We start from the raw sequence: 14,248 nt of genomic DNA, 5'->3' as shown, positions 1-14,248 counted from the left end.
CCCACACCTCCCTGCCGGATCATGCTGTACGCTCTACCTCCCCACTGCCTCCCAGAAAAGGGAAGAAGAGCAGAGGGGAGAAGAACAGAACATTTTTCTTTCCTATTCTTTCATTCTTCCTTTTAGTTTGACTACCAAGAGATTAACTGCAGTCTCCAGGAGGCCCTGAGACAGCTGTATCAGTCAACCAGCAAAACTTCTAAGGTTATGTTTTAATCAATCAATCAATCAATCAATCTTTATTTATAAAGCACTTTTCATACAAAAAAAAATGTAGCACAAAGTGCTTTACATGGTTAAAAGCAGCCCACCCCACCCCACCCTCCAACTCACTCCCCACACTCTCATTAACATAAACGATGTGAATACACGCATATCCCCCCCCCACACACACACACACTTAAAGAGTAAAATTGGGCTGGGCTCGCATGAGCCAAGTGAGGAAACACTATAACAGGGAGCCGTCTGCACGGGGAGCCGGTCACAGACCGCAGCCTCCAGGCTGGGCACACAGCAGGAGGGAGGCAAAGAAGCCCCCCAGCCAGGCTGAGAGGACCCCCAGAGCCCCAGCAGCCACGGTCGATCAAAGCCCCGGTGCAGAGAGCGCCCTCTGAGGAAACACTGGAGATATGACACAATAGGATATATACAGGGTAAAACGATAAAATAAATAAGAACGGGATACAATATAAATATAAATATAAATAGAGTAAGGTCTTCGTCAGCACACGAGCTGCCGAGTTTTGTAAAAGTTGTAAAGTTGAAATATTCTTTTTAGGAAGACCAGAGAGCAGGGCATTACAGTAATCAATGCGACTGGTAATAAAAGCATGCATCAGCATCTCCGTGTTGGCCCGAGAGAGAATAGGGCGGACTCTGGCTATATTTTTTAGATGATAAAATCCAATTTTGGTTACATGTTTAATATGTGGGATAAAACCAAGCTCAGAGTCAAAAATAACACCCAGGTTTTTCACTTGTAGCGAAGGACATAGTGAAAATGCCTCTAATTTAGACAAGAGTTTTTCTCTCTGAGTCTCAGGACCGAGGATTAAAACTTCAGTTTTGTCCTGGTTAAGCTGTAAAAAGTTTTCTGACATCCAAGATCTTATATCTAGAATACAGTTTAAAAGGGCATCCATTGGTCTGGTGTCATCAGGAGACACGGAGATGTACAGCTGAGTGTCATCAGCGTAACTGTGAAAGTTCACTCCATGCCTCCTGATGACACCGCCGAGAGGGAGCATATACAAATTAAAAAGTACAGGGCCTAAAACCGACCCTTGGGGCACACCACATGTCATTTTATGGATCTTAGAGGAGCATGTATCCACAGTGTTGGGAAGGTTACTTTTAAAATGTATTCCATTACAGAATACAGAATACATGCCCCAAAATGTATTCTGTAACGTATTCCGTTACGTTACTCGATGACAGTAACGTATTCTGAATACTTTGGATTACTTAATATATTATCATGCTTTTTACAATAACGTGAATGTACTATTGCTGTGTGATTTATTACTATTACTGAAGGTCCGCGACTCCGAACTGTAGTAAAGGGACCTCTGACTAATACAGCGGGGTCCCTGTCGGCTCGTAGCCGAAAAATAGCTTTACTTTGTTGTGTGGGTCAACTTTTCTTGCGAGAGACAGAGAGAGGTACGGTGGCTGGGAAGTGCAAATCGCAACAAATTAAAAAACCGCAACAAATAAAAAACAAACCACAACAAAATACAAAAAGCCCACAACAAATTACAAAAAGCCCACAACAAATTACAAAAAGCCCACAACAAAATACAAAAAGCCCACAACAAATTACAAAAAGCCCACAACAAATTACAAAAAGCCCACAACAAAATACAAAAAGCCCACAACAAATTACAAAAAGCCCACAACAAATTACAAAAAGCCCACAACAAAATACAAAAAGCCCACAACAAATTACAAAAAGCCCACAACAAATTACAAAAAGCCCACAACAAATTACAAAAAGCCCACAACAAAATACAAAAAGCCCACAACAAAATACAAAAAGCCCACAACAAAATACAAAAAGCCCACAACAAAATACAAAAAGCCCACAACAAATTACAAAAAGCCCACAACAAAATACAAAAAGCCCACAACAAAATACAAAAAGCCCACAACAAATTAAAAATCCTTGACGGAAAGGGATTGTCTGAAATACCGGAAGTGACACAAGCGTGATGTCACGAGAGGGGGCGTGGTCAGGGTTTTTGGTTGAGGCGCCACATTTCTGGGCCGAACAAAGCGCTAGCACACGGATAACACCAGCTATGGTTCGTACTTGCTGTGCGGTCGGTTGTAAAGTTAGATCGCACGACCGGCAAGGGAATAAGGTTGAAAATGGTTTATCTTTTCATTCTTTCCCCACCTGGAAGCAACATGAGGCAGCTCATGTATCGGATGTTACCAAACGAAGGCGTCTAGCCTGGATAGCAGCTGTGAGACGAGCTGATATCAGTTCTCTTCCATCTCCAAATATCTGTTGGTGCTCCAGACATTTTCATTCCGGTAAGTTCTAAATATGTTCATATCTTTATAGCCTATTGTTTTATTTTCGATGCACTCTGAGGTCATAGAAAATTAGAAAAAAACATCCTACTGAGTGATTTTGCAGAACTACCTTCTATTTATAGAGTTTCTAATTATTTGGCATTATTGCAGCAAACCAGCCTATGAAATGGATGAAACATCGTGACTGAGTTCCAGCGCTACACAAGGGACCTGCTTCAAACATACCACCATGCCAATCAGATTACTTCTTCCATGTGAGGGTGAAGAGGTGACCCTTCTGGATAAGATGGTGAAGGTTTGCTGCCGTTTTGGTGAACAGTGTGGTAGTAAAACCAGGGGAAAATGAAACTTGCTCCTGTTAAATATTCTTTAGTCTTGTGCTGTATAAATAGCGGTAATTTTTCAGAACATAAATTGAAGTAATTGATAGTAAATAAAGTAACGTTAGTAGTGGGTGATATCGTGTAAATGCTGTCATGGTTTTGTGTAAACATTTTGTCCTTTATAAACTATGACATGGATTCTACATTGTAACTGATGTGATGTTCTGTAAGGTGGTTTTAATAAAAATAAAAAAAAAAGAGCAAAACTTAGTTTGTTTCTTTATTCAACTTTTGAACAGTGGTACTCAGTCAGTACATATTCAGTAAATGCAAATTATTTACACGGCAGTGCACTTCAGGCATAAATCTAGACCCTTATATAAAACATTATGGGTCATTCCCACAACCCACAGCTTTACTGTGTTCCAGCAAAGATTCCAATAGCAGTGACAACTCCTCCACAGTAGCAGGTGGGATTTTTCTTTTTTGAGGACGGCTCCTTTTACCTGTCACTACAGATGGTCTGTTTATGTTTTGATTGAGAGCAGTTTTTGGTCAGCTGAAGAGGAGAAGTCCATCTTATGGCCAACCTCTGGCTGTATCTTGGTCATATTACCCAGAAAACCCCAGTATGCAGGTTCATCTGTAACAGTCCTTGTGCCACAGATCTGCACTGTTGCTTCTACATTAAACAGAAGAGCAGCGCCATGGATGCAGGTCTCCAGGACTCCGGCCATACAGGTGCAGTGGGCGGCTTCAACCTTCCCTGTGATGCTCACAATGACCCAATGCTGGTTCATTCAGTCTTTGAGAGTGCAGCACCTGAAACATACAAAGTTAATTTAAAGACAAGGACTCTAATGAGCCAAGGCCGACATAAATTTGTTTTATCTACTTTCAAATCCATTTTATCATAAATGTAACAAAGTATTTAGAAAGTTAGCACATACATGTAATTTTCCATTTTTTTATGTATCCATCTATAGAACGCTGCATGTTATATTCCAAATCTGCCTGTTCTCTTTCAGAAACCTGCCTTCAGAAAATGAACCTAAAGTATGTAATGCAAGGATGTCATCACTTTCAAGATGGAGAAAGCATAAAGTTTGACTTTAGGTGACAATTATGGACACGTAATATGATAAGGAGATTCTGCAGGTCATTAATCAATGTATTATAGTAAAAAATTTATTTTTTGTGACACAGGACACAAACATGGAAGCAAGATATATAATTAGGATTATTTATAATAAATATGAATAAATAATTGCAATTTCTTTAACCATTGAGAATAACTAAATCCTTCAGGACAATGTCACATCAATGCACTGAACTCACTATGGCTACGTTCACACTGCAGGTCTTAATGCTCAATTCCGATTTTTTTTTTTTTTATTTAAATCTGATTTTGTGTCTGCTTGTTCACACTACAAATAAAATGTGACAGCAAACGCAGTCCTTTGTGAACCCTCAAAGTGGCCCGCATGCGCAAAAGAAGACGTCACACACAACGCGCTCTGTTTAGACCAAACAGCATTGTTTGACTGATGGCCCTTAATATAAAGACTTGTTTCAGACTTTACGTTGTCCAATTTTGCTTTAAGTTATTTTGTTATTTACATATGGCCTAATAATGATCCTTATTGTTGTTTTAGAGAGGAGCGGTGCTTCAAAGGATAGTTGCAGATTTATGTCAGAATCTGCAGATTATACAGTACAAATAAAATGTTCACGTTATCTTCCCAACAGTTTCACTAACATCTGCACGGGATGCACACGAAGCGCTCATGTGTTCTCAATGTCTTCTCCAGCGCTGATAATTGGCATATGTTTTGTGTCAGTGAAATAAAAGACGGATTTAATGCGTCATGACCATTCAAACAGCAGTTGCTTCCTAAAACATCAGATATGTATCGGATTAAGTTCCACATACGAAAGTGACCCAGATCGGATTTGAAAATATCGGATTTGTGCTGTTTTTACACCGTCATACCATGATTGGATATGGGTCGCATACGGTCAAAAAAGTCGGATTTGATGCGTTTTCGCGTGCAGTGTGAACGTAGCCAGAGCCTCCACGTGTTCTCACTCTAATTTGCACCTCATGAATGAATTTATGATTGCACTAATTTGAATGTTCGGGAGGAAATCAAACGCATTTTACTCACAGTGCCCTACAAACGTCACTGCTGTTTAGTTTTCTGTCTTCATTTATGTTGGAAGTGATAGCAGAGTTGTACGTTTGAATTTGTTTCCAAAATCCCTCATTTAGATGGAAGCTAGCGAGCTAACTTCCTGCTAATTTCTAACTCTGTTAAATGTCATATATTCCGTGTAATGGCTATCTTTGTTTCTTCTTGGAGTTCTCTATTTCTCTTATATCTAAAATAAGAGTCTGGATGGACAAGAGGCTGTTTTACGCGTCGGTTTGTGCAACAACGACGGTAAAACCATCGTGTCGCTCCGCCATTCGCTTACTTTATTTCTCACAAAACTTTCACAACAAAAGCACCATATCCTTTTCAGGCTTTTCAAAATAAAACATGTAATAACTATAAATGGCGCTAACATTCCGGCCCCTAATTGTTACTGCTAAGGCATAACAATTACATATTAACACAATAAAGCGTCATTTAATATCAACACTCATAATCTAACTGGCTTAACCAAACATTATATGAAACATAAGTCATATGTGTTGAACATATATCTGTTACACATGAGGCTGATATTCAAACTGTTGCCTCCATTTCAAGCAACAAACATAACTTGTCGATAGGCCTCTCCAAAACGCTAGTTTTGGTTTTGACAAACACACGTCTGACAAGTCCATGTGAGTCTGGAACTGTTCTCTCAACCTTTCCCATTAACCAGGAACTTCTTGGTGCACTGTCATCGACTATGAGAACAACATCTCCTGGTCTCAGATTTCTCCTAGTCACTAACCACTTCTGTCTTTCTTGTAGAAGCGGCAAATACTCTTTAGTCCAACGCTTCCAAAAAATGTCTGACAGGTACTGCACCTGTCTCCACCTTTTTTTTGCATACAAGTCCTCTCTTTGAAACAATCCAGGTGGCAGTACTGGCTGCCCTTTAAGAAGAAGTAGATGATTAGGTGTAAGTGCGTCTAAATCATTGGGGTCATTAGACGCTCTTGTTATTGGCCTGCCGTTGACAATTGCTTCAACTTCACATAGCAATGTCCGCAAGCATTCATCATCCAGAGGTTGCTGCTTTAGGATCTGGTTAAGAATTCTTCTAACTGAGCGAATTTGTCTCTCCCAGATTCCTCCAAAATGTGACCCTGCTGGGGGGTTAAATATCCAGGTGATGCCCTTTTGCATGAGCATTTCTGAGATTTTTGAATGATTCCATCCCTTGATTGCTTCACGCATTTCCCTTTCTGCACCCACAAGGTTAGTGCCATTGTCTGATCTCATGACAGACACTTGACCTCGTCTTGCAATAAACCTCCTGAATGCATTTATGCAAGAATCAGTCTCAAGTGAGTGGGCAACTTCTATGTGTATTGCTCTAACAGCAAGACATGTAAACAATACACCATATCGCTTAACTCTGCTGCGCCCATGCTTGACCTCAAAAGGTCCAAAATAGTCTACGCCCACATTTGTGAATGGAGGTTTGTCAGGAATCAGGCGATCTTGTGGCAAGTTTGCCATTCTTTGTTCACCAGGTTTCGCAGATGTCCTTCTACATGTTACACACTTTAACAGGATCTTTCTTATTGCTGAATCTGCCTGTGGAATCCAGAATCTTTCTCTCAGCCTGGATAATATGTAATTCCTTCCTCCATGGCCTGTTTCTTGGTGAATGTGTCTCAGAATCAAAGTAGAAACATGATGACCTTTAGGGAGAATCACTTGATGCTTAACATCGGCTGGTAGTGCAGACTCATGCAACCTACCGCCAACCCTTAAAACTCCATCCTGGACAAAAGGATCCAGCTTCACAATGTGACTGCTCCTTTTAAGCTTGTCACCTTTTTGAAGACTTGCAATTTCTTCTGCGAAGCTTTGATTTTGACAAAACTTAACAATCTCAGTTTCTCCCTTTGCAACATCTGTAGTGGTAAGTGAAGATCCCTTAATACATGTTTTGAACTGCTGCATTTGACCTGCAACATTTTCAAATTTCCTTTTAGTGCTGTCACAGCCACTTGCTTGTGACATGAGAAGCTTCCGATGCGCACTTAACCTGCCAAGCAGCTGCTTGAATGTAAGTATCCAGGAAACTGCCTTTTTTAGACGGTACCAGTCTGAATAGTGAGAGATCAGTTTGTTCACTGGATTTTCATGTAATTTTGTAACATCCACACTCATCACCTCTTTGACTTCGACATCATTTTTTGGTATTTCTTTAATGTCTGGTGGAATTGGCCAGTTTTTCTTATCTTTTGTCAAAAACTCTGGCCCAGCAATCCAGTTTGAACATTTCATGAATGTCTCTGTGTTCATTCCTCTTGAAGCGTGGTCAGCAGGGTTTAATTCAGAGTTTACATACATCCACTGACTTGGTTTTGTGTTGTCTCTAATAAGTGACACTCTATTTGCTACAAATGTCTTAAATCTGATGTTCTCGCTGGAAATGTACTTTAAAACAGTGCTACTGTCAGACCAAAACACAGATTCTTCTTGTGGCATTTGCAGCTCCTTTCTCATGAGCTTGTCCATTTTTACAGCAACTGCAGCTGCTGTCAACTCCAGACGTGGAATTGTTATCTGCTTCAGAGGAGACACTCTGGACTTGCCCATAATGAATGAGCAGTGAGTTTCTCTTTTCTGGTTTGTGATACGGAGGTAAGTAACGACTCCGTAGCCTCTCTCACTGGCATCAGCGAAGTGGTGCAATTGTGTAGATATGACCACTCCAAATCTAGCAGGTTTCAAACACCTGTTGACGGTAAAGCCATGAAGTTTTGAAAGCTCTGAATGCCAAACTTGTGACCTTTGAGCCAGTTCAGCTGGGATTTCCTCATCCCATGAAATCTTCCTGCCACATAGCTCTCGCAGGATGATTTTTGCTGTCAGAATGACAGGAGACAAAAAACCCAATGGGTCATATATTGCACTTACAAATGAGAGGATGCCTCGCCTAGTCTTTGGCACAGGTTTTTCAGTTATCCTGATCTTGAATACATCTGTCTCTGTGCACCAGTTCACTCCTAGGACTCTTTCCTCTGGTAGTGCATCATGTCTCAAATCCAAATCTTTCATCTCTTTTGCTCTTTCCTTTTCAGGAATGGAAGCAAGGACAACTCTGCTGTTGCTCATCCACTTTGTTAAGTGAAATCCTCCACTCTCACACAATGCAGTCAGGTCCCTGACCATAGTACATGCCTCTGTTTCATCTGAAACTGACAGAAGACAATCATCTACATAAAAATTGTTCAGAACAGCATTAACTGCTGCTAGTGGCATTTTTTCTTTAGCATCTTCTGCTGCCTTTTTTAGTGCATAGTTTGCACAGCTTGGGGAGGATGTTGCCCCAAACAAGTGCACCATCATTTTGTATTCTTGCAGAGGTTCATTCAAGTTCCCATTTGGCCACCAGAGAAAACGCAAAAGATCACTGTCCTCTGGAGGTACTCGCACCTGGTGATACATAGCTTCTATGTCTGACATCAAGGCAATGTGATCCCACCTAAACCTTGTTAGTACCCCAATCAGTGTGTTAGTTAGGTCTGGCCCTTGCAAGAGTTCTTCGTTCAGTGATTTCCCTTGAAAAGATGCTGCACAGTCAAAAACTACACGGAGTTTTCTTTTCTGGGGGTGGTACACCCCATGGTGTGGTATGTACCAAACTCTCTCATTTTCAGGGGTAGTCTTTGTGTTTGGTACCTGAACTGCGTAGCCTTTATTCAGCAAGTCAGACATGAAGCTCTGATACTCCTCGTGAAACTCTGTGTTTCTGATTAATTTTCTTTTCAGATTCTCTGCCCTCTGCATTACTGCACTGCGGTTGTTTGGCATTTTGACAGCTTTGTTTCTCAAAGGAAGACCTATGCGATAATGACCATTAATCCTTTCAGCTGTGCCATTGACAGAATCCATAAACATGATGTCTTCTCGTGACATTTCCTGTTTTTCCTCAGAAGCTTTCTCTGGAAAATCATAGTTGAGCTGTTGCATCAAAAGATTCTCAACATTAGTGATAGAGATGCGATTTACTGAAACACTCAGCTCTCTGTCAGAAGGAGTAGAGCAAGAATCTCTCTTGAGAGGGCCATTGATAACCCAACCCAGGACTGTTCGAACAGCATATGGACCGTTATCGTTACTATGAATAATCTCCCATGGTTCCATAGCCTTGTGCACATCACATCCTATCAAAAGTCCAATGTCTGCGTCTGAATGTGGGAACTTGATTTGCCGAAGATGTGGCCACCTTTTTAAATCATCCTGTGTAGGGATGTTCTCTCTAGACACTGGAATGTCTGCATGAGTGTAAATGTCAGGAAGATCTATATAGGTGTTCTCATTTAAACCACACACTTCTAATCCTGACAGGTGATAACTTGTCACCATCTTTTCTTGTCCCATTGTGCGAAGCATGAATTTTGTCTTCTTACCTTCTACACCCAGTTGTCTCATCAGTTTTTCTGAACAAAACGTGGCTTGGCTCCCATTGTCCATGAATGCATAAGTCTCAATCAACTTATTGCCTTTCTTCAACTTAACCCACACAGGAACGATCGATAACACATGAATGCCTTTTCCGGCCCCTGTGGCTCCACAAATTCTGCCTGAAGTGTGTGTTTCATCACTTGTTGTGGGAATGTCTGAGACATTTCTCTGGATGCAATCGTCTGCCTTACTGTCCTCCTCCTTTGTCCAATGAAGCATACTTGGATGTCTCTTAGAGCAGTACTCACACAATGATCTTTTCTTACAGTCCTTACTCAGATGACCTTGTGTCAGACATGCAAAGCACAGACCCTTTGCTTTAAGGAACTCTAGTCTTTCTTTGTAAGGCTGGTTTCTGACCTTTTGACATTCTGCCAGTGTATGGAGTTTTTCACAGTATATGCATGGTTTCTGGAAGGCATTGCTAGTGTGACAAGAAGCACTTTTGTTAATTTCAGGTGACCTTTCATTTGCAGCTTGTGTTACACTTGTAGCAAATGTGCTTCCCCTTTGCCTGGATGATCTAGTCATTCTCACATTTGCAGATGACTTTGCTTTGTCTTCAGCATCCTTAATGTCACCATACAAAGGATCTGCAGCTATTTTTGCTTGTCTGTTTATGAATCTAACCAGATCTGAGAACTTTGCTCTCCTTCCACTTGTTTCTTGAATGTCAAAAGCAGAGACTCTCCACATTTCTCTCATTTTGTATGGCAGTTTAGAGACAATAACTCTGAGGTTCGTGGGGATCTCCATCTCTTGCAGTTGACTGATGTCTTGCATTGCATTGTTACAACCAGTGAGAAACAGTGAATAGCTATGAAGAGCCTTTGCATCATCTGTTTTGATTTGTGGCCAATTGAATGCTCTGTTCATGTAGGCAGTTGCAATTCTCAGTTCATTACCATAATGACAAAACAGCAACTTCCTTGCCTCACTGTAGCCTTGTTGAGGATTCATGTGCTGACAACTTCTTACCAAATCTCTGGGCTCACCTCTGGTGAACTGTTCAAGGTAATATAACCTGTCACTGTCACTGTCAGTTTTGTCATGAATTGTATGGTCAAAGGCTCTTGTAAATGGTATGAACTCAAGTGGATCACCACTAAAAATGGGAATGTCTCTTTGAGGCAAATGTGACAGTCTATGTTGTTTGACTAACATCTCAGTGATATCATTTTGTTTCAACATGACTTCACATAGATTCATTGGAATAACACTGGCATCAGTTTGGTGCAAGTCATCTTCTTGTTTTACACTGTGACTGTTTACCTTTGAATGCCCATCATGTTCACCTTGTACCTTTGGCTCTTGGAAGCTGAAGTGCTTAACAGCCGATTCACACTGTTCCACATCATTTTTACAGCTGTCATATTCACAGTCCTCTAACACTTTTATTTTGGCTGTAGAAGCAGCAATAGCTGTCTCGATCTCAAGCTGTTCTCTTCTTGCTTTTAACTTACATTCTTCAATGTCCAAGGCTTGTCTCTGTTTCAAGGATGCGGCTCGTGCGAGCAGAGCAGCGCGCTCTGCTTCTTCTTTCTGCCGTACAGATGATACCGAAGAAGCTCTGGACGATCTTGATGAGCGGCTACTGACTGAGCTTCTTCCAACGCTGGTACCTGATTTCTTTGCAATTAGTCTAGCAGTCACTGACACGCTGTCATCTGGGCTCACGTCGTCTTGATGCTGATGTCTTGTTACGATGATCCATTTCTCAACTTCAGTCATAAACGCACTGAACTGCTCCTTTTTTGGATTGAACCAGAGCATCTGGTCCACATTCCTTTCCTCTTCTGGCAACAGTGACAGTACATCATCATTTGCCCGTGAGAATTCTTCATGCAGCTTTGAAAAGTTACTTAAATGTTCATCAACAATGTCAAGGCTTTCATTCTCTTTCATCAGTCCAATAATTTTATTCATTTTTGAAGTTAATTGTGACAGCTTGGACCTTCTTGCGTTTATGTGCCTGCCGAGCTGTTCTTCCAAACCTCTTTCGGTGTACTTTTGCGCGCTCTTGTGGCCAGTCCCGCTACTGCAGCTCTGTGCCCTGGGCCTGCAACCTTGCGGGTCTTTATCTGCCATCTCTGCCCCTTTTACACAACTTCTTATTCAACAAGTGTTCATGAAACAAAATGGTCTATGACACAAAGCTGAGGCTTTCGTAGTTAGTGTCATCTTCTTAAGACCAAAAACACTGTCACTGACTTATTTGTAAGAAGTTGAGAATCGCAATTGTTCAGTTTTAACACGACTTGTAGCTTAGCAGCATATCATAGTCCAAAACTTTATTTCTTCTTTTCTTAGATTCTTCATGCATACAGCTCTGTGCACTTAACTGACTTGCTGTATCAAACTTTGCACGATCTCATAGCGATGCAGTCGTCTTGTTCGGGAGCATGATGGTTTTACTTAATGTAATGGCTATCTTTGTTTCTTCTTGGAGTTCTCTATTTCTCTTATATCTAAAATAAGAGTCTGGATGGACAAGAGGCTGTTTTACGCGTCGGTTTGTGCAACAACGACGGTAAAACCATCGTGTCGCTCCGCCATTCGCTTACTTTATTTCTCACAAAACTTTCACAACAAAAGCACCATATCCTTTTCAGGCTTTTCAAAATAAAACATGTAATAACTATAAATGGCGCTAACATTCCGTTTCGTTTTCATGGATGCCTGGATGTTAAACTCAATTGTTACACATGGTAGAGCAGAACGCTGATAATTTTATTACAGATGAAAGACTTTAGACAGTTTTTCAACTCTCAGTAATGCCACAGTGATCCTGTGATTTATGGACCTGCAGAAGCGTTTGAGCCCATGCTAGTGACGTCAGACTTAAAGACCGGATAAAGAGTGATATGAACAACTTACGGGAATGAAAATGTCTGGAGCACCAACAGATATTTGGAGATGGAAGAGAACTGGATATCAGCTCGTCTCACAGCTGCTATCCAGGCTAGACGCCTTCGTTTGGTAACATCCGATACATGAGCTGCCTCATGTTGCTTCCAGGTGGGGAAAGAATGAAAAGATAAACCATTTTCAACCTTATTCCCTTGCCGGCCGTGCGATCTAACTTTACAACCGACCGCACAGCAAGTACGAACCATAGCTGGTGTTATCCGTGTACTTTCGCTCTTTCGCTAGTGCTTTGTTCGGCCCAGAAATGTGGCGCCTCAACCAAAAACCCTGACCACGCCCCCTCTCGTGACATCACGCTTGTGTCACTTCCGGTATTTCAGACAATCCCTTTCCGTCAAGGATTTTTAATTTGTTGTGGGCTTTTTGTAATTTGTTGTGGGTTTTTTGTATTTTGTTGTGGGCTTTTTGTAATTTGTTGTGGGCTTTTTGTATTTTGTTGTGGGCTTTTTGTAATTTGTTGTGGGCTTTTTGTATTTTGTTGTGGGCTTTTTGTATTTTGTTGTGGGCTTTTTGTAATTTGTTGTGGGCTTTTTGTAATTTGTTGTGGGCTTTTTGTATTTTGTTGTGGGCTTTTTGTAATTTGTTGTGGGCTTTTTGTAATTTGTTGTGGGCTTTTTGTATTTTGTTGTGGGCTTTTTGTAATTTGTTGTGGGCTTTTTGTATTTTGTTGTGGTTTGTTTTTTATTTGTTGCGGTTTTTTAATTTGTTGCGATTTGCACTTCCCAGCCACCGTAGAGAGAGGCGTTGAAAGGCTGCTCCAACAGAACTTATTGTTTCGGAAGAAAACACGAACACAGTCGAGTCTTAATAGCTTACTTACAACTGGGCTCGTCAGGCACTCTTCTTGGCTGCAGTGGTTATTATTATATTTACATGCTTCCAGCTCCCGTTTTTCCTCGATGACAACTCGTACCTTTCCACTCCCCTTTTTCTCCCTCCTCGCGCTCACAGACTCATAACGTGTATGGCAGTCCATTCTCCCTGCAACACGGACTACACTGCCCATGATGCTACATTCTTTAGAGCTATGCTTGTAGAATTCTGCCTGTTAGTTTAGCACAACAACAACAACAACAACGAAAAGGCGCTCTCTCACCCAGGAAACACACAGTCGCAGAGAGAGAGAGAGAGAGCGTCGCCCTGTAACCATGGCAACCGTAACGCTGCCGCCTGGAACAACAGAACGTAGCTGTCAAACAAAACCCAAACAGTCCTGACCCGCGACAAAATGAAACAGGAAAGTACCGCAGTGTAATCCATTTATTTCAACAAAGCAACTGTATTCTGAATACCACCTTTTTAAACGGTAACTGTAACGGAATACAGTTACTCATATTTTGTATTTTAAATACGTAACGGCGGTACATGTATTCCGTTACTCCCCAACACTGTGTATCCATACTCACCATAAAAGTTCTGTCTGAGAGATAGGAAGTGAACCAGTTGTGTACAGCACCAGAGAGGCCCACCATGTGTTTCAGTCTGTTTAAAAGAATAGCATGATCTACTGTATCAAAGGCTGCGCTTAGATCCAGTAGCACCAGGACTGAGAGCTTTTGGGAGTCCCAGTTACATCTAAGATCATTTAAAACCTTTAGGAGAGCCGTCTCTGTGCTGTGGTTTCCCCCTAAATCCAGACTGGAATATCTCCAGGATCTGTCTATCATTCAAAAAATCAGTAATCTGAGTAAAAACAAGTTTTTCTAAGATTTTACTTAAAAATGGTAAGTTGGATACAGGTCTGTAGTTATTAAAATCATTACAATCCAAATTGCTCTTCTTCAGAAGGGGCCTCACCACTGCCGTTTTAAA

At 41.1% G+C, this 14,248-nt stretch overlaps 1 long non-coding RNA gene across 1 annotated transcript; it reads right to left on the bottom strand.

Moving 5' to 3' along the window:
• Positions 1–3,131: 3,131 nt before the first annotated feature.
• Positions 3,132–12,904, bottom strand: LOC308393316. The gene is made up of 2 exons (XR_013970955.1): positions 12,386–12,904; positions 3,132–3,686 (listed from the first exon to the last, which is right to left on the bottom strand). It is a non-coding gene; the product is annotated as an uncharacterized lncRNA (long non-coding RNA).
• Positions 12,905–14,248: the final 1,344 nt, after the last annotated feature.

The sequence above is a fragment of the Rhamphochromis sp. 'chilingali' genome, assembly GCF_963969265.1.
Source record: "Rhamphochromis sp. 'chilingali' genome assembly, chromosome: 3".
Taxonomy (NCBI): domain Eukaryota; kingdom Metazoa; phylum Chordata; class Actinopteri; order Cichliformes; family Cichlidae; genus Rhamphochromis; species Rhamphochromis sp. 'chilingali'.
The sequence above is the reverse complement of the archived record's forward strand: the minus strand, read 5'-3'. Positions and strand labels throughout refer to the sequence as shown.